The 20,110-nt window shown below is 44.6% G+C and overlaps 1 protein-coding gene and 1 long non-coding RNA gene across 4 annotated transcripts in view; both read right to left on the bottom strand.

Annotated features, from left to right (window-relative positions):
* Nucleotides 1–15,002, bottom strand: part of LPGAT1 (lysophosphatidylglycerol acyltransferase 1) — a 118,701-nt gene extending 103,699 nt beyond the window's left edge. For 2 of the 3 annotated variants that reach the window (XM_003357598.6, XM_084978103.1), the window contains exon 1: nt 14,868–14,978. The gene's annotated coding sequence lies outside the window, so the exon portion shown is untranslated. Of the gene's footprint in view, nt 1–14,867 lie in introns of all 3 variants that reach the window. The other variant, XM_084978101.1, reaches the window with a different exon arrangement.
* A 1,055-nt stretch (nt 15,003–16,057) lies between these two features.
* Nucleotides 16,058–17,972, bottom strand: LOC146400218 (uncharacterized). The gene is made up of 2 exons (XR_014816598.1): nt 17,803–17,972; nt 16,058–16,575 (listed from the first exon to the last, which is right to left on the bottom strand). It is a non-coding gene; the product is annotated as an uncharacterized LOC146400218 (long non-coding RNA).
* Nucleotides 17,973–20,110: the final 2,138 nt, after the last annotated feature.

Here is a 20,110-nt window from a genome sequence, read left to right as displayed (position 1 = left end):
GGTCAGACTGGACAAGAGCCTCTTGTATTTTGACCCTCCTGCCACATATATACACTGTAATCTATCTCCCACAAAACCGCACCCCAAACTCTACACCAGAGTTATTCTGAATGAAAAGAATCTGTCCTGTTTACAAAGAAGGCACAGTCCTTGTCAGAGCTCTTAGTTACTGAAACAGCAGCAGTAATAATACTGATAATACAGACACTCTAAATTAAGTGTGCTAAAGGTGGCAATTCATGGAAACATCCTCTGTGATCTTTGGTCTACACCTCTAACAATGAGGAGCGAAGTTCACAGTCAAATAGTCTTCATCCCTAGTTCTGATAAAATGAGTACCTCGCCAACTCAGACTGTGGGGTAACTTCGGAGGTCAGCTCTTTTGATTTCATGTGTCTAGAAAACCCCTAACTTCATCCCTTTATCTTCACAGCTTCCATGAAGCGTCCATGGGCAACCTTGACGATGTCATGAAGAGCTCGAAGGTTCACCTAGCCCCGTTTTCATCCACAGAGAGCCTCTGTTTAGTGGCCTTTGCCCAGTGTCAGCCCTGGCCTCGCTGTCTCTTCCTCTGCAGATCCCAGCCCATCACAGCTATAGGTCCAGGGCTTGTTCCTACACCCAGTTCTGGAGCCCATCCTAACTGAGGCAGGAAGTTTGTCTGTTTAGTTGGGTTACTGTCACACAACACTATAGACTGGGTGGCTTACAAAGAGCAGAGATTTATTTCTCACAGTTCTGGAGGCTGAGAAGTCCAAGATCAAGGTGCTGGCAGATTCAGTGTCTGGTGAAAGTCCACTTCCTGGTTCACCGACAGCCATTGTCTCATTGTGTCCTTACATGACGGAAAGGGCAGGGGACCTCAGGGTCTCTTTTATAGGGGCACTAACCCCACTGTGAGGGCTCTGCTCTTATGAGCTAGTGCCCTCCCAAAGGTCTCATCTCCTAATACCATCACATCAGGGGTTCAAATTTCAACGTATGGATTTTTAGGAAGTGAGGGTGAGGATACAAACATTGAGTCTCTAACAGAGGTCAGTATTTATAGGCTTAGTCTCTCCCTACAACCTCATTTCATGTGGCTAAGAAGTAAGTCTATTCTCTAAGACCTAGAGTCTGGCTCCCTAATTGTGGCTGCTGGGTGCCCACAGGACCTGTCCATTGCCCAGTCTCTTAGCAGGCCTGGGACCCAGCATTCCTAAGAAGTGCATGGAAGGTGACTGTGCTGAGCCGTGAAGCACCCCTCTCGTCATGGCCTTGGTCCCACCACCCCTAGGTCCTGAATTTTGACCAGGTACTCTGCCCGCAATCTCAATGCTAAGGTTGAAAATTAAAACTCAGCATAGTTGTTGGAACTACTTGTTTCATAACCACGGTCATGGTTCTCCAGACGTCTGGTCTGGGCTACCATCTCGACTTCATCTTGTTATGTTCCCTGCCCAACTCTGACCTACCACCCAGGCCAAGTTTTCTAAATTGTGATAAAGGTAACTGGGTCTCGTGGGCCGTGGGCCTGCTCTGCCCTGCTGGGCCCCTGTCCAAAGCAGCATGCTGCAAGGCGGCAGGGGAAAGCCCAGAGGTAAATCTCCTATAAATCTTAAACATCAGGCCCCCTGTATTCTTGGTGAGGTGGAAAAGCCAAGTTGTCATCAACAAGAATTTTGGCTGGTAAATTGCCTGCAGTGATCTCAGAAGAAAAGGATATGAAGCTCCAAGTCACCATTATTTTGTTGGGAGTTTTTTACTCCTTTTAAATGAACAGTCACTTCCATGCCTGTTATTTGTATTATTTTCTGAAAGAGCAACCCCTACCTCGTATAAGCTTCAAGCCCCACAAAATCTGGATCTGCCCTTTGGAAGACCCACAGCAAGCCCCATTTCCAAAGATTATGAGCTCATTGATTTGGGGCCATGGATATCGGCCACCCCCGGCCAGTGACAATTTAGCAGTGTCTGGAGATGTGTTTGGTTATCATAGCCGAGAGTGGGAGGAGGTTTGCTATTGGTATCAAATGGGTAAAGGCCAGGAATGCTGCTAAACATCCTAAAATGCACAGGGCATCTCCCACAAGAAAGAATGATCCGATTAAGAATGCCAGTAATGTCACAGATAAGAAGGCCCAATCAGGCCAGGGCTCTGAACATCAGCATTTTTCAAAACGTTCCTGGTGAATTTGAATATACAGACACGGCTAAGAACAACATGGCTACAGAAAATAATGATAATATCTAACCACAATCTTGGAAAAGTGCTCCCATCACTTGGAAAAGAAAAGAAAATGAAAAAAGGACTCAAAGTAGGTACAGCTGAGATGGCTTGGTGAAGCTATAACCATTTTAAAACCATGTGCCACTGTTGGTGGGAATGTAAACTGGTACAGCCACTATGGAGAACAGTTTGGAGATACCTTAGAAACCTATACATAGAACTTCCATATGACCCCGCAATCCCACTCTTGGGCATCTATCCGGACAAAACTCTACTTAAAAGAGACACATGCACCCGCATGTTCATTGCAGCCCTACTCACCATAGCCAGGACACAGAAACAACCCAAATGTCCATCGACAGATGATTGGATTCGGAAGATGTGGTATCTATACACAATGGAATACTACTCAGCCATAAAAAAGAATGGCACAATGCCATTTGCAGCAACATGGATGGAACTAGAGAATCTCATCCTGAGTGAAATGAGCCAGAAAGACAAAGACAAATACCATATGATATCACTTATAACTGGAATCTAATATCCAGCACAAATGAACATCTCCTCAGAAAAGAGAATCATGGACTTGGAGAAAAGACTTGTGGCTGCCTGATGGGAGGGGGAGGGAGTGGGAGGGATTGGGAGCTTGGGCTTATCAGACACAACTTAGAATAGATTTACAAGGAGATCCTGCTGAATAGCATTGAGAACTATGTCTAGATACTCATGTTGCAACAGAAGAAAGTGTGGGGGGAAAAATGTAATTGTAATGTACACATGTAAGGATAACCTGACCCCCTTGATGTACAGTGGGAAAAAAAAATAAAAAATAAAAAAAATTTAAAAAAATAAAAATAAAAATAAAAATAAAACCGTGTGCCAAAGGGGCCTGGGCATTTGTCTCAGTTCCTCAGATATGTCTATGACTGGTTCCATTAGCTGGATGCAATTCCTTTAAAACTACCCAGAAATGACAGACCCGTGTTCGGGTCCTTTTTAAATTCTTTTTTTTTTTTTTAAGTGCCTTGGCTCATTAGACTATAAATAAGTACTAGTCATTGCTGCTCCCATCATTGTCTCCAGAGCAGTAACGGGCTGTGTGGCAATGTCCTTTCACAGATGGCTGTCTTGAATTGAAAGCCAGGCCAAGCAGCTGTCAGAAATGCTGACTACCAGCCTGGGGAAAGTACTGCCAAATGGGAGGAACACGGACACGTTCTCTGGCAAAACGGGAGAAATGCATAACCTGAAATGACTCTCTCCTTATTCACGGTTAGAAAATGCTGAAGTGGAAAGGACCAGCACATTTGGGCTTTTGGGTTCAACTGCACAAAACCAAGATGAAGAAGACAGGTGTTTTCTCAAGGTGCAGCGAGTGAAGGACCCGGCATTGCCACTACAGTGGCTCGGGTCACTGCTGTGGTGTGGGTACCATCCTTGGCCCAGGGAACTTCCACATGCCATGATGAGGCAAAAAAATACACACACACACACAGTTTCTACCTTTGGCACAGGGGATGTGGTGGAGATGGGACAAAGACATGAGCACTTCTACAACAAAATAGGCCCAACAGAGGCACAATAAAGAGCTGTTAAGAGACTCCCAAGTCCCTCGAGAGAAGCACAGCTGGGGTCAGATCCTAATACGCTGAGCAGATGATCTAATAGCTGTGCCATGCTTGGACTTCGGCCTTACGGTACTCTCAAATGTGAGACGATAAATTCCTGCTGTTTTGAACTGATCAGCTTGTGATCCTCTTACACACAACAGACAATGAATACAATGACTTACACTGGTTGATTTTTCAAATGCTACACCAAACTTATGTCCCTGGGATAAACCCTATTTGGTCACAATACACTATATATTGGTAGATTCGATGTGCTAAAATTGGGGTCAGAATTGCTGATGGGAGTTCATGAGTGATACAGCATGAAGTGAAAGTGAGAAGAAATTTGAAGGAGAATGGAAGGGAGAAGGGACGACCTTACAGATGAGAACAGAGTAGAGGTGGGCGAGCATCAGAAGAGGTTTGCAGGATATAACCACAGATGAGAAGTCAAGCCGGGGAAGGGCTGGAAGTAGAACGCAGCCTTCATTTGGGGGACAATTAAAGAGCCACTGAAATTTGTCGAGGGTCCTAGCCAGACGAGCGAGCCAGTAGCAGCGTGTGGTGAGAAGTACATCAAGCAGAGTCCAAAGGACAGTAGGGCTGCCTGGCAATTATCTGCTTAGAGGTCCCAAGAGCCTGAAGCTGAGCCGGGCAAGGGGAAGGAGAGGAAGCAGGTGCTAGAGGAGATCCAGGCCCTAAGCACTCAGCCTAGATGTTAGCTGGGCACGACTCGCTCTTCAGGCACCTGGAGCACATCATCTGATGACTGGAGCCAACCACGGAAAGCAGATCTGACAACCGTTTGATCAGATCTGCACGTCCAGCTCCCTGTATTCCTGCTGGATCCAGGCCTGGCGGGGTGGCCTCAGAGAGTACACTGTCATTAACGGTGGCTCTAGAGGGCCACTCCAGAAAGACGCCAAGACGCTGGCTTGAGTCGGCTGTCCAGCCTGGGATGGGAGGGAGTCCAGCTTAGTTGTTGAAACCTGGGAGAGAGGAGCAGGGGCACTGAGCAGAACTGTGCTCTCTCAGTAAGGGCTCATGGTTTGTGGGAAGGACGTCCCTGGAGGGCGCCACCTGGAGGCCTGGAGCTTATCCTACCTCAGCGGTTAGAAGGGAGCCAACCGACCAGGCTTGGGGGCATGAAGCATGTTGGACATGTATTCTTTTTAAATTTTATTGAAATATAATTGAGGAGTTCCCGTCGTGGCTCAGTGGTTAACGAACCCGACTAGCATCCATGAGGACGCAGGTTCAATCCCCGGCCTCACTCAGTGGGTTAAGGATCTGGTGTTGCCGTGAGCTGTGGTGTAGGTCACAGACACCACACTCAATATTATACAGTATTGAGTAAATTTCCCCGTGCTACACAGATCCTGCGTTGCTGTGGCTGTGGTGTAGGCCAGTGGCTATAGCTCTGATTTGACCCCTAGCCTGGGAACCTCCATATGCTGCCGATGCAGCCCTAAAAAAAAAGACAAAAAAAAAAAAAAAGAAAGAAAGAAAGAAAGAAAGAAATATAATTGACTTACAAAGTATCAATCGCAGGTGTACAGCAAAGTAAATCAGTTGTACATGTATGTATATCCATTCCTTTTCAGATTCTTTTCCCACATAGGTTATTTTACAGTATTGAGTAAATTTCCCCGTGCTATAGAGTAGGTTCCTGTCACCCATCTATTTTATATATAGTAGTGTGTATACATCAACCCAATCCCCTAATTTATTCCCCCCACTACACGTTTCCCCTTTGGTAACCGTAGTTTGGTTTTAAGATCTTTGAGTGCTGAACATTTATTCTTGTTTCTTTGCCTCATGCAATCACCCCAGAAGAGGCACACTGGGCAATTACCCCACGAAGTCCTCTAGGGAGCTGCCTCTACATTCATTCTTTCTTCCAAAAGGTAGCTTTTACTTCCACAGCAGAGGCAGTTTCCTCTAATGAAATGCTGGCATTACCCGGGAGGGGCTTGGTACATCGGCTTGTCTGACCATCTCTTTAGGGGCACAGCCATCCACAGAGAGAGATTAAACACGTAGCAGGCTGGAGAGGATGGATGAGGAGCGATGAGAACACACCTGAGATGCTGAGCCAAAGAAGTGGGGATGGGGTCGTGAGGGCGTGGGAACCACACCGGCAAGAAGCGGAGACTCCAGGGCACAGTTTGGCTCCAGGCTCACTGCGTAGCCCTGTGTAGCACTCCCCACTCCATCCCTTTCTGTGGTGGTTTGAATTATTTCTAATTCTTTCATCTGCCTCCCTTCAACTGGTGAAGGGAGCTTGAGCCTCCTTCCCTTATTTTGGGGCCAGAGTTAGTGACTCCTACTAATGGACAGAGTATGGCAGAAGTAACTGTTACTTCCGAGACGAAGTCGTGTGGCTTTCATCTGGTCACTCTCTTGGATCATTTGCTCTCAGGGGCGGTGGGGGGGGAGATCCAGCTGCCGTGTCATGAGGAGAGGTCTGTGGGGCATGGAACAGAGACCACCTGCCAACAGCAGTCCAGTCATCTTAGAAGTGGATCCTCCAGCCCCAACCAAGCCTTAAAATGACTGCAGCCCCATCACCAACATGTCTGCAACTCATGGGGGCCCCTGGGCAGAACTAGCCATTGTGAAGCTGCTCTCGTACGCCTGACCTAAAGAAACTGGGATAATACACATTTGTTGTTTTAAGCTACTAAATTGTGTGGTAATTTGTGGCACAGCAATAAGTAACTATCATACCTTCCAATGGGTCTCCATCAGCTGTTTCAGGTCAGAATAATTCAGGGGCTCTTAGCATGGAAGCCCCAGCAGATAAAAATGATTAAGAGGAATCTCTGTATTTTATATGTAGGGAAATGAAGGCTGATCTGGAACAGGACTAAAATGCTTTGCTTTGTTTAATTTTGCCTACTTGAATAATGCTTTTGAAACTCGGCATAGAAAGCTGCATGCTGGAATAAACAAATTCATGCAAAGCCCTGGGAGGGAAACAGAGCACTCTGTCTACTTCGATCCCAGAAATGTGGCTCTTAGGTTTACTAGTCCTGACATCCATGCTTGAAAAAGGAGCAAAGAACCTGGCTTGAAGAACAACAAAATTTGGAAAATGGGAGGCACTGACTTAGCAAGTGCCATCTAGACTCAGAATCCTGGGGTGACCTTGGGTTGGTTTGTTTCTGGACCAAACAGGGATTGCTGCCATCGTGGGGCAGTCAGTGACCACATCTGAAAGGCCTCTGCAGGCATTCTAGAAAGATCTGTGTGGACAAAGAATGTCACCTGCTATTTTGTAAACAAAGGATGTTGCAGCCAGAAGGCTGTCAGCCACTGTAGCCACCCCGGACAGTGTACCCTGGAGAAAGATGGAGAAAAGCAGATAGCTGAGGTGCATGTCAAAGGAATGATTTCAATAAGCCCAGGCTCTTGCATCTTCCCACACAGAGAAAAGCCCTAAAATCGTGACTTGAGATGTCTGTTTTTGTGATTGGCAATAATCTTTTGACGTTCGACTACGTGGGTTTTTTCCAGCAAAAACTCCTACTATATCCTGGCTCCTCACTAACCTCTTAGAACAATCCCTCCGAGCTATTTAAGAGGCTGACTCCCAGGCCTAAGTCCTCAGTAAGCCCCCAGAATAAAACATAATCAACTTTTAGATGGTGCATTTTTTTCAGTTGACATCTGCTTAACTAACCTTGTTTAGTTCACGACTGTTTATCAGCGACAGTGCTTAGAGCCTAACTGGGGCTGTATTTCTTCTGTAATGGGTCCCATTTAATGTTTCCAGCAAGAGGCTGTGAGGTTTAGCACACAAGTCCCTGGGGGATTGGCATTTTACTTCTCTAAAAGCTTCCGCTCTGCCCGATTAAGCTTGTGCTCCTTCGCGTTATAACTGCCCTTCCCGACCTGCGGGGGGAAGCCAGCGGACGCTTGTCGGAACTGGATTATAGATGACACAGATACCAGAGGTTAAGGTATTTAGTTGGGTTGGCTGTTAACATTTATTTTTGTATCCCCAGGATTCAGCACAGGGTCTGGCTCAAAAAGGTTTGAATGAATGAATGAACAGACAAAAGGGAAGACTGCAGCTCCCAGGCATCCAGAAACCCCAATGTCAGATCAGTGCGGCCAGTACGATGCCTTTCCTGTTCTTTGCAGATAAGAAGCACCAGCCAGGGATCCTTAACTCTTCACTGAGAGCATCATGACCTTTACGGATTTTCTTTCCTGTGCTTCATCCCTTTTTTTTTTTTTTTTTGGTCCTTTTGCCTTTTCTAGGACCGCTCTCTCGGCATATGGCACATAGAGGTTCCCAGGCTAGGGGTCTAATTGGAGCTGTAGTCGCCGGCCTACACCACAGCCACAGCAACGCAGGATCTGAGCCTTGTCTGTGACCTACACCACAGCTCACGGCAATGCTGGATCCTTAGCCCATTGAGCAAGGCCAGGGATCTGACCCACAACCTCATGGATGCTAGGCAGGTTCATTAACCACTGAGCCACACGGGAACTCCACTTTGTCCTTTTTAAATACAAACCACAACGCTAAGTTTCACAGAGGAAGAGGACTCTTACCCTAAATCACGCTATTGTGTTTGAGCCCTACCTTGGCACTACTTCCTAGGGGCACGGGGCTCTCCCATCCCCAGATGGATCCTAGGGTTTAGTTCCCATCAAACACCTCCCGGAAAGTCTGATATTTTCATCCCCAGACTGGGTACGCTTAGCCAGGCTCTGCTGACAAAGGCACTTCGGCTCTCCCTGTCCTAACATAGTTTCGAGTTGACAACCCCCATTCAGCCCCAAGGGAACTCATTTGAGATATGCTAATATATTAATCAAATGAGACTCCTGTTTTGTATATCCAGGAGCCTTTCATTTTTTGATCTTTAAAGTGGCTTTGCCTGCTCTGATTTATTGGTTTTCATTTTATTTCTCCTCACAGTTTACCTGACTGCCTACGTGTTGGGGTGGCCGAAACAGCACAGGAGGGTGGCCTTCCGTTTGAGGCTCTATACTATTGACTTTCCTAAGCTATCTGTGAGCACCCGTGGTAAATGACTTCTTTTTAAAAAATTTCATTTTTGCCCAGCTTGATTGATATGTAATTGACATACAACATTGTGTAAGAGTAAGGTATACAATGTGATGATTTGATAACGTGGATATATTGCAAAGGGATTACTACAATAAGAGTAGTTAACACATCCATCAGCTCACATGATTACCATTTTGTTGTGGTGGCGGCTGTGGTAAGAAGAGTTAAGAACTAATCTCTTAGCAGTTTTCAAGTAAATAATACCTATTGTTAACTAGAGTCGTCATGCTGTACATTAGATCCTCAGAAATTATTCTTCTTCTAAATGGAAGTTTGTGCCCTTTGACCAATAACTCCTCCTGTGTCTTGCCCCCCAACCTCTGGCAGCCACCATTCTACTCTGTTTCTATGAGTTCAGCTTTTTTCAATTCCACATATAAGTGAGAACATACAGTATCGTCTTTCTCTGACTTATTTCACTTAATGTAATACCCACTTAGTTCATCCATGATGTCACAAATGGCACAATTTCTTCTTCTTCTTTTTTTTTTTTTTTTTGTCTTTTGTCTTTTTAGGGCCACACCTATGGCATATTGAGGTTCCCGGGCCAGAGGTCTAATCAGAGTTGTTGCTGCCGGCCTACGCCACAGCCAGATCCTTAACCCACTGAGCGAGGCCAGGGATCGAACCCGCAACCTCATGGTTCCTAGTCGGATTCATTTCCGCGGTGCCACAATGGGAACTCCACAATTTCCTTCTTTGTTATGGCTGAATAATATTCCATTATACATACCGCACATCTTTTTTTTGGTCACCTTTGTGAAATAATATTTATTACTTGGATCGTACCAGATACATGGCCTGAATCATGTACAGATTGGAATTATGTTGAATTAAATCATTAGGATATGAAAAGCACAAAATTATTTTTCTCTTTATTTTCTTTCTTATTCTCTAATATAGCTTTTTTTATACTTTTTTAAATTGAAGTATAGTTGATTTACAATATTCTGTCAACTTCTGCTGTACAGCATAGTGACCCAGTCATACATACATATACATTCTTTTTCTCAAGTTATCTTCCATCACGTCCTTTCCCAAGAGATTGGATACAGTTCCCTTACTATAAAGTAGTGCTGCTATGAAGTTTGGGGTACATGTATCTTTTCAAATTAGTGTTTTCATTTTCTTCAGCTGTATTCCCAGGAGTGGAATTGTTAGATCATGCAGTGGTTCTATTTTTAGTTTTTTGAGAAACCTCCATACTGTTTTACCCAATGGCTGCACCAATTTTTTTTTTCTTTTTCTATGAGTTTGTTTGTTTTTGAAGTACAATTTACCTACAACACTTTTTTAGTTTTTGGTTCACAATATAGTGATTCAGTGATTTATAGTGATTCTATAAATTACAAAATGATCACCATGGTAAGTCTAGTTACCACCTGTCACCCTACAAAGATATTACATTATTATTAACTATATTTCATACACTGTACAATTCATACCAGTGATGTACTTATTTTGTAACTAAAACTTTGTACCTTTTAATCTCCCTCCTTCCCCCATCCCTCCTCTCCTCTTCCAACCACCTGTTTGTTCTCTGTATTCATGAGTTTCTCTTTTGTTTTATTTGTTTGTTTTTTAGATTCTATGTATAAGTAAAATCATACGATATTTGTCTTTCCCTGTCTGTCTTATTTCACTTAGCATAATGCCTTATAGATCCATCAAGGTGGTCTCAAATGGCAAGATTTCTCTTTTTTTATGGGTAATATTCCACTATGTGGAATCTTTGTTATCCGTTCATCTTTGGATGGTCACTTAGGATGCTTCCATATGTTGGTTATTGTACAGAATGCTTCACTGTGTACCAATTTATTCTCACCAACTGTATACAAAGATTTTCTTTTCTTCACATCCTCTCCAATAATTGCTGCTTGTGGTCTTTTTGATGATAGCCATTCACACAAGTGTGACATACTATCTCATTGTGGTCATGACTTGTATTTCTCTGATGATTAGCCATGATAAGTATGTTTTTATCTGCCCATTGGGTGCCTGTATGTCTCCTTCTATTCAGGTCTTTTGCTCATTTTTTAATTAGATTGTTCAGGTTTTTTGATATCAGTTTGGATGACCTATTCATATATTTTGGATATTGGTCATGTCATTTGCAAATATTTTCTTCCACTGAGTAGTCTTTCTGTTTTTTCAATGATTTCCTTTGCCGGGCAAAAGCTTTTAAGTTTAATTAGGTCCCATTTGTTTATTTTTGCCTTTGTTTCTTTGCCTTAAGTGACTGATCCAAAAAAAAAATGTTGCTATGATTTATGTCAGAGTATTCTGCTTATGTTTTCTTCCAAGAGTTTTATTGTCTCTGGTCATACATTTAGGTCTTTTATCCATTTTGAGTTTACTTTTATATGAAAAAAAATTCCAATTTATTCTTTGGTATGTAGCTGTTCAGTTTCCCTGCACCACTTAAGAAAGAGACTTTCTTTTTTCCAGTGTATATTCTGGCTTCCTTTGTCATAGATTAATTAGCCATAAGTGCATGGGTTTATTTCTGGGCTCTCTATTCCATTACATTCATCTGTTTGTCTGTTTTTGTGCCAGTACCATACAGTTTTGATGACTGTAGCTTTGTAGGGTTGTCTGAGGTCAGGGAACTTGATACCTCCAGCTCTGTTCTTTTTCAAGATTGTTTTGGCCATTCAGGGTCTTTTATGTTTCTGTATGATTTTTTAAAATTATGTGTTCTAGTTCTGTGAAAGATGCCATTGGTATTTTGATAGGGATTGCATTGACCCTGTGGATTGCCTTGGGTAGTATGGTTATTGTAATGATATTAATTCTTCCAGTCTATGAACACAGTTCATCTTTCCAACTGTTTGTCTTATCTTCATTTTCTTTCATCAGGGTCACAATTTTCTGAGTATAGCTTTTTCACCTCCTTAGGTTAGCTCACTTAATTCTTAAAATAATTCTGTGAGGAGGTGGTAAAACCAGTCTCCTGGCCTCTGTTGACTCCTATCTTAGTTTTCTAGGGCTTCTGGAGGCCGGAAGTCTGAGATCCAAGTGTTGGCAGCATTGCCTCCTCCTGAGGACTCTGAGGGAAGCATCTGTTCCAGTCCTCTCTCCTTGGCTTGGCTCCTCCCTGTGTCTCTTCACACTGTCTTCTGTCTATTTGAGTCTGTCTCTGCATCCATATTTCCCTTTTGATAATGACTCCAGTCGTACTGGATTAGGGCCCACCCTGCTGACTTCATTTTAACTTGATTACCTCTTTAAAGACCCTATCTTCAAATAAGGTCATATTCTGAGGTACTGAAGGTAATGGCTTCAACACCAGTATTGAGGGAGGGAGGCGTGGGAGAATACAGTTCACCCCCGTAACACTGCCCAAATTACTGAACTGTAAGGTTTCACAAGAAAGATATTTGTAAGCTGGTGCTGGCTGAGTCAGTGAGGCAGAGACAGGAGAGAGCCTACGTTATGCATGAGTCATTCACAATTCACAAACCCACTCACTATGATCACTATCCAGGAATGAAGGGCTCAACCTGACTCACTTGGTTAAAAACAAACAAACAACAAAAAAACAGGCCCCAAATGGAGTCACTTGTGCTGAACCCACATCACCAAAGCAAAACTTAATACCTACCTAATTTCAGTTGCAACCTCTCCCGGGAATGCAATTTTAAACCAGTCAATCTGGAATTTCATGGTCAGCAGTAGTATGGTAATTCCTCCAATAGACCCTTTTTCCCTGGCCCCTTCTGCCAATAAAAACCTTCCATTTTACATGATCCTTGAAGCTCCTTTCTAATTGCTGGATGGGATGCTGCCTCATTCAAGAATCATTGGATAAAGCCAGTTGGATCCTCAGGTTTACTCAGTGAATTTTGTTTTGCTAACACACTGAAAAGTCAAATATTTTAATTTTTTAAAAAGGTCCCCAAAGATCTAGTTGGATTAGACTTTGATTCCAGGATCAGCTACTTCTTTAACTCTGAGTAACCCTGGAAAGTCCTGTAGGTTCTTTTCAAGAACAAGCAAGGCCTGGGCCAGTGACTAAAGCGATCACTGAATAACCGCACAGAAAGAACAAGAGAGAAAAGATCCATTAGGAGGGGTGTGAACCCGAGGAAAAGGAAGGGGAGTGTTGACAAAAGAGGAAAGAAAAAGGAGGTCAGAGAGCTGCAGGCTGCCTCCGGTCACCTCAGAAATTGCACCTCCTCGCTGGAGATCAAAGTAACATATGCAAATATGTTTTGGAAGGTTCAAAGTGTTATGCAATTGTAAAGTGTTATTTTCTAAGGCAGAAATATGGAGGCATTGCCCCCGTTGGAGACTGGTGCTGGTATGTTTTCTGGCAGACTGCTACCTAGTCTTTCACTTGATTTTTTAGCCGCAAATAAAATACCATTAACTCTTCTGTGAGTCACCAACCTCCATCTTCATTGCTTTGGGGAAGTTTTTGTTTTAATCAGCAAATGTGAAAACTTCCAACTCACACTAAACTCCATGTTCACCTAACTGGGAGTGGCAAGACACCACAAACTACTCTCTCCTGAGGTCCTAGCAAACGCTTATTGTTGAAGGCAAGAGTGTTGGAACAAATGTCCCTGGCTCTCAGAGCTCATATTTTGCTCCTGCCTTGGCCTAAGACCCTGTGAATAACAATTTGGCTGTGTTTCCAAATCTTCCAACCACTGATTTTCTTTTTTATTTTTTTTTGTCTTTTTTTAGGCTCGCACCTGCAGCATGTGGAGGTTCCCAGGCCAGGGGTTGAATCCAAACTGTAGCTGCTGGCCTATGCCACAACCACAGCAATGCCAGATCTGAGCCGTATCTGCAACCTACATCACAGCCCACGGCAACGCCGGATCCTTAACCCACTGAGCAAGGCCAGGGATCAAACTTGTATCTTCATGGATGCTAGTCAGATTCGTTTCCACTGAGCCACAAAGGGAAGTTCCCAACCACTGATTCTCAAAGTCACCCAAGGCCAACCAACCTGGCGGGCCTCAAATGGACCCAAGAAAGCTAGTCTTCTTTTTGGTCCTTTGGGATGAACTATTTACATATCCAGGCACTCTGGTTTTTAGGGACATCTAAGACCTACTTTCTAGTAGCTTGATGAGTAAATTAGTCAAAGATAATCCAGTCTGGAATTCATAAACCAAAATCAGTGAAATACCAATTCTTTTTTTTTTTCTTTTTCTGGCCGCCCTGAGGCATAAGGAGTTCCTACGCCAGGAATCAGATCCAAGCCGCAGTTGCAACCTAAGCTGCAACTGTGGCAATGCTGGATCCTTTACCCACTGTGCTGTGCTGGGCCAGGGATTGAACCTGTGTCCCCAGTGGTCCCAAGATACCACTGAACCCGTTGCACCACAGTGGGAACTCCTGAGGTATAAATTCTTATTGGGGATTCTAATTTAACATCTCACTAAGAAGTCTGGCTTCTAGGGAAATCTTTGCTGGAGACTTGCCCACACCCGACAGTCTCTGGCTCAGTGCTTTGTAATTAGTCTACCATTAGTGTTCAACCGTGTTTGGTCAATTGCTGCCATTCTTGCTTTTAATTATAATTTATTGATAATTTCATCATTATCAAGTTAGAGTTATTTGGTTAACCTTAAAGCAACAGGTGCCGGATATTTGCTTTAACTATATTTTTTTGACCTTTAATTTTCCAGTAATTATACTTAAACACAATTCTGCATTACAGTTTGAATATGAATCACATATACCCCAATTGCAAAAGCGTGTGCACGCTTAATCCTCCCACATATACGTATCCCTGAGTTATTTTTCCATTGGTAAGAAAGAATGGGGTTGATTAGCTGTGTTCCAGTTTGCTCAGCTTCAAGTGGAAAAGGTTGAAAACCACTGTCTTAGACTCGAAGAATAAACAGCTGAATGTACTGCATATTTTGCAAATCCCTTATAAATGGCATGTTAAAACTCATTTCCCTTGATAGATGCTGGGAAAATAAATATCCACTCTTACCTTCTTTCTCCCTACTCAGCAGCAGGCTCACTGTGGCTGCAGCAGGAAGTCATGGAGTCAGACAGACTGGCTGCCAAGCCGCCGAGGAACCCGAGTGGGCAGGGCTGCTCCGAGCAAAGGTTTCAGGGGAACTGTAAATACAAGCAGCAGAGTCACAAACTACAGTGACCTCTGCAAACAGTGACCGAAGCTTGCAGCACCATGTTTCTGTTCAGGGTCGTGATAACCGCTGATTGAATATTAGCAAATGGCAATGACCATGAAAGCCCAAAGAGACTTTGGAAGCCTGGGCATCCACGTATTCAAGGACCCCTCAAAGCTGGGTCTGGGCTGACCTCAGGTACAACTGTGGTCTCAGATACTCCCTTCCCGGTGGATCCCACTGAATTTTATTTGTATCTCTTTTATGGCATTGGGTGCTGTCTTGCTTTAGAGTGGTTTGTAAAGGTCTGACATCCTTGCAGACTTTGTTTCTTTGGGGAGTAGGACCGGGTTTCACCCATCTTTAGGAGACAGTTTGGCACAGTGCTGGCAGTGGAGTGAGGGCATCACCCTTGACTGATTCATAAGACTGCTGTGACCATAGAGGAGTCTATTAGGAGTCTCTCTATTCCAGGTATTGAAAACCCATCTCAAGCTTACACACACACACACACACACACACACACACACACACACGAAAAGTACTGATACACAGAGATATTGTTAGTTTACATTATGACTTTTTTTTTTTTGGTCTTTTTGTCTTTTTAGGGCCACACCTGTGGCATATGGAGGTTCCCAGGCTAGGGGTCGAATCAGGGCTGTAGCTGCTGGCCAGCGCCACAGCCACAGCAACACAGGATCCAAGCCTCGTCTGCGACCTACACCACACCTCTCGGCAACGCTGGATCCTTAACCCATTGATCGAGGCCAGGGATTGAACCCACAACTTCATGGTTCTTGTCGGATTCATTTCCACTGCGCCATGACTTAAACCAGAGACTGTAAGACTTTCAGCCTTCTTCCTCCCCTCCCCCCCTTCTCTCCCTGTCTCATAACTAGACAGAAGGAGGGATGGAGAATTAGATATAGGTACAGATAGACATATACCTCAATATCTCTCTTTTTCACACACACACATTCAATTCTGTGTCTTCCTGTAACTGCTCTCATTTTCTCCTACAAATGAACTTCCTCCAGACAAGTGGTGGCAATGCTTGTAAACAGTTTATTTCATTTCTGCAAAGGACTTCTCCTTCTCTGAATCAGTATTTACAAGACTCCGTTGATCAGTCCAGTTTGATCTGGACTGCAAACTCAATCCCCGGAAGGAAGAAGGGTGGTCCCACTGGAATCTTCTGGTAGAGCAGGGAGAGGAAATCCCCCAGAGGAAAGGGTATTTGAAACGCTATTACATAAATAAGGACTGGGGGGAGAGGAGGTGGGCAGGGATCTGAATCTGGGCAGGCAAAATAGCCACTGTCCATTTCAGTCAATGGGGTGCCGTAGTAAGGGCACGGTGCCTTGTGCTGAAATAGACGTTAAGCTGAGCCATCCCTTTCCCCCTCTGTTCTTGGAGCCTCCTACCTTCTTCCTTATGTATCCGTGTCCCAGCCACACCCAAAGTTACTTCTGGTACTATTGGGGAACTGCAGCCGGAGGGAGCTGGAAGCATCCTGCCCTGCTTGATGCTCTTCAGGAGCAAGAGAGAAGGTACGTTTTTGATCTGGAATAAAAGGAAGGTTCACAGGGAGATCAGAAAGCTGTAGTAGAAAAGAAAGGAAAGCCAGCTCTGAGAGGCCACGCTAAGGAGGAGATCTGAGCTGGAGCGCAGCAGGTCCCATTAGAATCAGTGGCAGGGTTCAGAGAGCTGCCGTCAGCCTGACAAGCAGGGTTTCTTTCCCTTCCCTCTCCTTTTTTCTCTTCTCTGCTGTTTCCACACAATCAGAGAACTCCAGGCGATGTTCCTTGCCTTGCCAGAGGCTCAGGGGAGGATGGCTACAGTCCAGAGCCGAGGCACTGAAGCGGGAAGGAGAAAGTGATTTGACTCCAGCCCAGAGGAGGCCTGGGGGTGTGGGCACAGCAGCTTTCAGTCCAGTAACCTGCTCCATGAGGCTTTTCTTGGAGTCAGTGGCAGAGAAGTCACTGGAGGAGGAGTGGTGGACAGACCAAGCTTCTGAGCACAGAGCCAGCGTGGCAGCCCTGGCAATGGACTTGGTGCCAGCAGGAACCATGTCACCCAGGATCGGGAACATCAGCACCTGCACAAAGATTTGTGCTGAGTCCTCATTTTTTGTTTGTTTGTTTTTTGGCCATTGAACACATATTCCAGTAAGACTGGAGGTGCCGAGAAAAGGACGTGATATGTGCTTTCTGAGGTCCTTGGCCAGGGCTGGGGGCCAGTTGGTACAAGAGGTTGGGCACAGGAGAAGAGCAAGGACCAGGAGAGTTTATGGGCCACCTTCGGTGCAGCTGTGGCGTGCAGGCAGAGAAGGGATGTGGAACCAGGCGATCTGACCCTAAAGCCTCCCCTCTGCTCACTCACTGGACAGTTCATCGTGGACAGTTCACTCTTCTCCCCTGTGACTCAGTTTCCTCATCAGAAAGAATCACGACAGTAATACTTCACAGGGTTGTTGTCAGGATGAAAAGAGCAAATTCTGTTAAGGTGCCATTCCATTGTTCGGGGTCCCCTCCCCTTCCCCGGAAGTTGTAGTGGGTGACTACTAAGAACTCAGACTCTGGAATCTGACAGAGCTGGGTTCAGATCCCCATTTTGAAGTATATAGAGAGATATGTATGTGTGAAATGATGAGATGACTGGAATTCGCTTCAAAATAATGCAGGAAAGGGGGAGCCCGGGTGGGGGGTGGCAGGACAATATGGGCCATGAGTTGCTCATGGTTGAAGCTGGGTGATGGATACAGGGGCTTTATTATACCCGACTGCCTACCTTGTTTACGCAGGTGGCCCTCAGCTGGCCTGCTTGTGACAGGCATGGATTGCGGTTACCATGGCTGAGTTAAACAGCACCAGCCTCCCCACAACAGTCAGGTGTCCGTTTCCACAGGCTATTAACTGGACTCGCACGAGAGTATACTTTGCCGTTTAGTTCACAAATCACTGCATAAAACAACAGATGCACATCCTTCTCAGTGATCTGTCACATTACCTTTCAAAGTCTGTCTTCGGTCATTGGTCCCCGCCCGGCTATCACGTTTACACACAGACACAAAGCTTGTGCTGAGCTGCCTCCTTGTCTCCTAGTAATAAACTTAGGTCACGTTTTACCAAAAAATTTGATAATCCAAGAGAGGATTGGTCAACAAACATGAAAATGCACCAAAGAAATGAACAGTGATGGGAGTTCCCACTGTGGTTCAGTGGTAACGAATCTGACTAGTATCCATGAGGACTTAGGTTTGATCCCTGGCCTTGCTCAGTGGGTAAAGGATCCGGTGTTGCTGTGGCTGTGATGTAGGCTGGCTGGCCACTGTAGCTCCAATTTGACCCCTGGCCTGGGAACTTCCATGTGCCCCGGGTGGGGCCCTAAAAAACTAAAAAAAAAAAAAGAAAGAAAAGAAAGAAAAGAAAAGAACAGTGATGACATCAAAGGTGAAATCTGAGCCGAACCCAGGTGGAATTATACCAGAGGCTGACATCACGGCCATTCAAGACTACAGAGGCAGCTGGAGGATTCAGTGAAGAGAAACTCAGGGGCATCGCTGCTTATGGTGAAAACATGATAATGTCCCAGAGGAAGTGACACCAGGAAAAACCTTCATATTGAAGATACTCTTGGAGGTATTTCACAACATGGACCACTCAAAGGATAAACTGTTGGAAGCTGATCTACGCTCACAAAGAGCGTGACGATTTGCCAGGGCCCAGAAAGATACTAAGTCTGTATTTTACCTTATGTGACGGGGAAGGCAAGCACCATTCAAACTACTCTTGACACTTTTTTTTTTTTACAAAGAAAGAAAACACTTTCATATTCAGTGTGTTTAATGTTCTAAATTACAGTGTACTAAATAAATATTAGTTTTACTCTTTTTTTTTTTCATCTCCATATATATATTTTTTTCTTTTTTCTTTTTTTAAAATTCAGGGCCATTTGTCACAATGTGGGAAGCCAACCTAAAGAGGAGGCCAGTGCACAGAGCAGAGATGACCTGGGAGCCACTGAATTAATCCAACCTGAAGCCTGCCCCTATCCCTCAACTTCCATTTACATGAGCCAAAAAAAAAACTTGCTTAGTAAACTGGAGTAACTTCAGAGTTCCCTGGTGGCTCAGTGGGTTAAGGATCCAGTGTTATCACTGCTGTGGCTCTGGTTACTGCTGTGGCGCAGATTCGATCCCTGGCCTGGGAACTTCCGCATGCCGCAGGCTCAGTCAAGATAACCCAAACCAAATATACCACCTAAATTGGAGTAACTTGCAATGGGAAGAGTCCTGACTGGTACAGAGACTCTGTCTTCAGTTTGGTCTCCACTGTGCATCTGTCACATGGCAGGTATTTGTAAATGCTTGTAGGTTGGATGAGCCTGTGATTCTTTTTTTTTCCTGCTTTTTTAGGGCTCCACCTGCTGCATATGGAAGTTCCCAGGCTAGGGGTAGAATTGGAGCTACAACAGTCAGCCTATGCCACAGCCACAGCCACAGCAACACAGGATCCAAGCTGTGTCTGTGACCTACACCACAGCTCATGGCAATGCTGGATCCCTGACGCACTGAGAGAGGCCAGGGATCGAACCCACATCCTCATGGATACTAGTTGGGTTCATTACCCCTGAGCCACAACAGGAACTCCTGAGCCTGTGATTCTAACATGGTTCCCTTCCAGCTCTCTGCTTGCCTGTAGAGCAATCTTCTTCCTATAAGTCTGCATCAGCTCCCTCCTCACTTGAGCTTTTGGTAGGAGTAGGTTATTTTCTAAAACTGAAATAGGGCTTCCTATAGGGACAGGAGTGTTCATGTGTATCCAGTCCAGCTCTCTTGGAAACGCCGGCATGGACCCAGGCAACGCTGAACTCGCAGAGCTTCCTGTTTCTAGACTTTGATTTTCAGCCTTCAGATGTTAACTGAAGTCATCATTTCAATATCCTTTCATGAAGGATGGTGATAACACTGGACTCACATAACCTAATCAATAAGCTAGCTACAGATGACATTTTGAGTGGGTTGTTACGTATTCAATCACCAAATATTTGAGATGCAAAGTCCCATGGAATGATATAATTTCTAAGAAGTTTCCTG

The sequence above is a fragment of the Sus scrofa genome, chromosome 9 (assembly GCF_054392235.1).
Source record: "Sus scrofa isolate SSC_HxYL_T2T_F1_AM1 chromosome 9, Sscrofa_HxYL_maternal_Yorkshire_Landrace_v2.0, whole genome shotgun sequence".
Lineage (NCBI taxonomy): Eukaryota > Metazoa > Chordata > Mammalia > Artiodactyla > Suidae > Sus > Sus scrofa.
The sequence above is the reverse complement of the archived record's forward strand: the minus strand, read 5'-3'. Positions and strand labels throughout refer to the sequence as shown.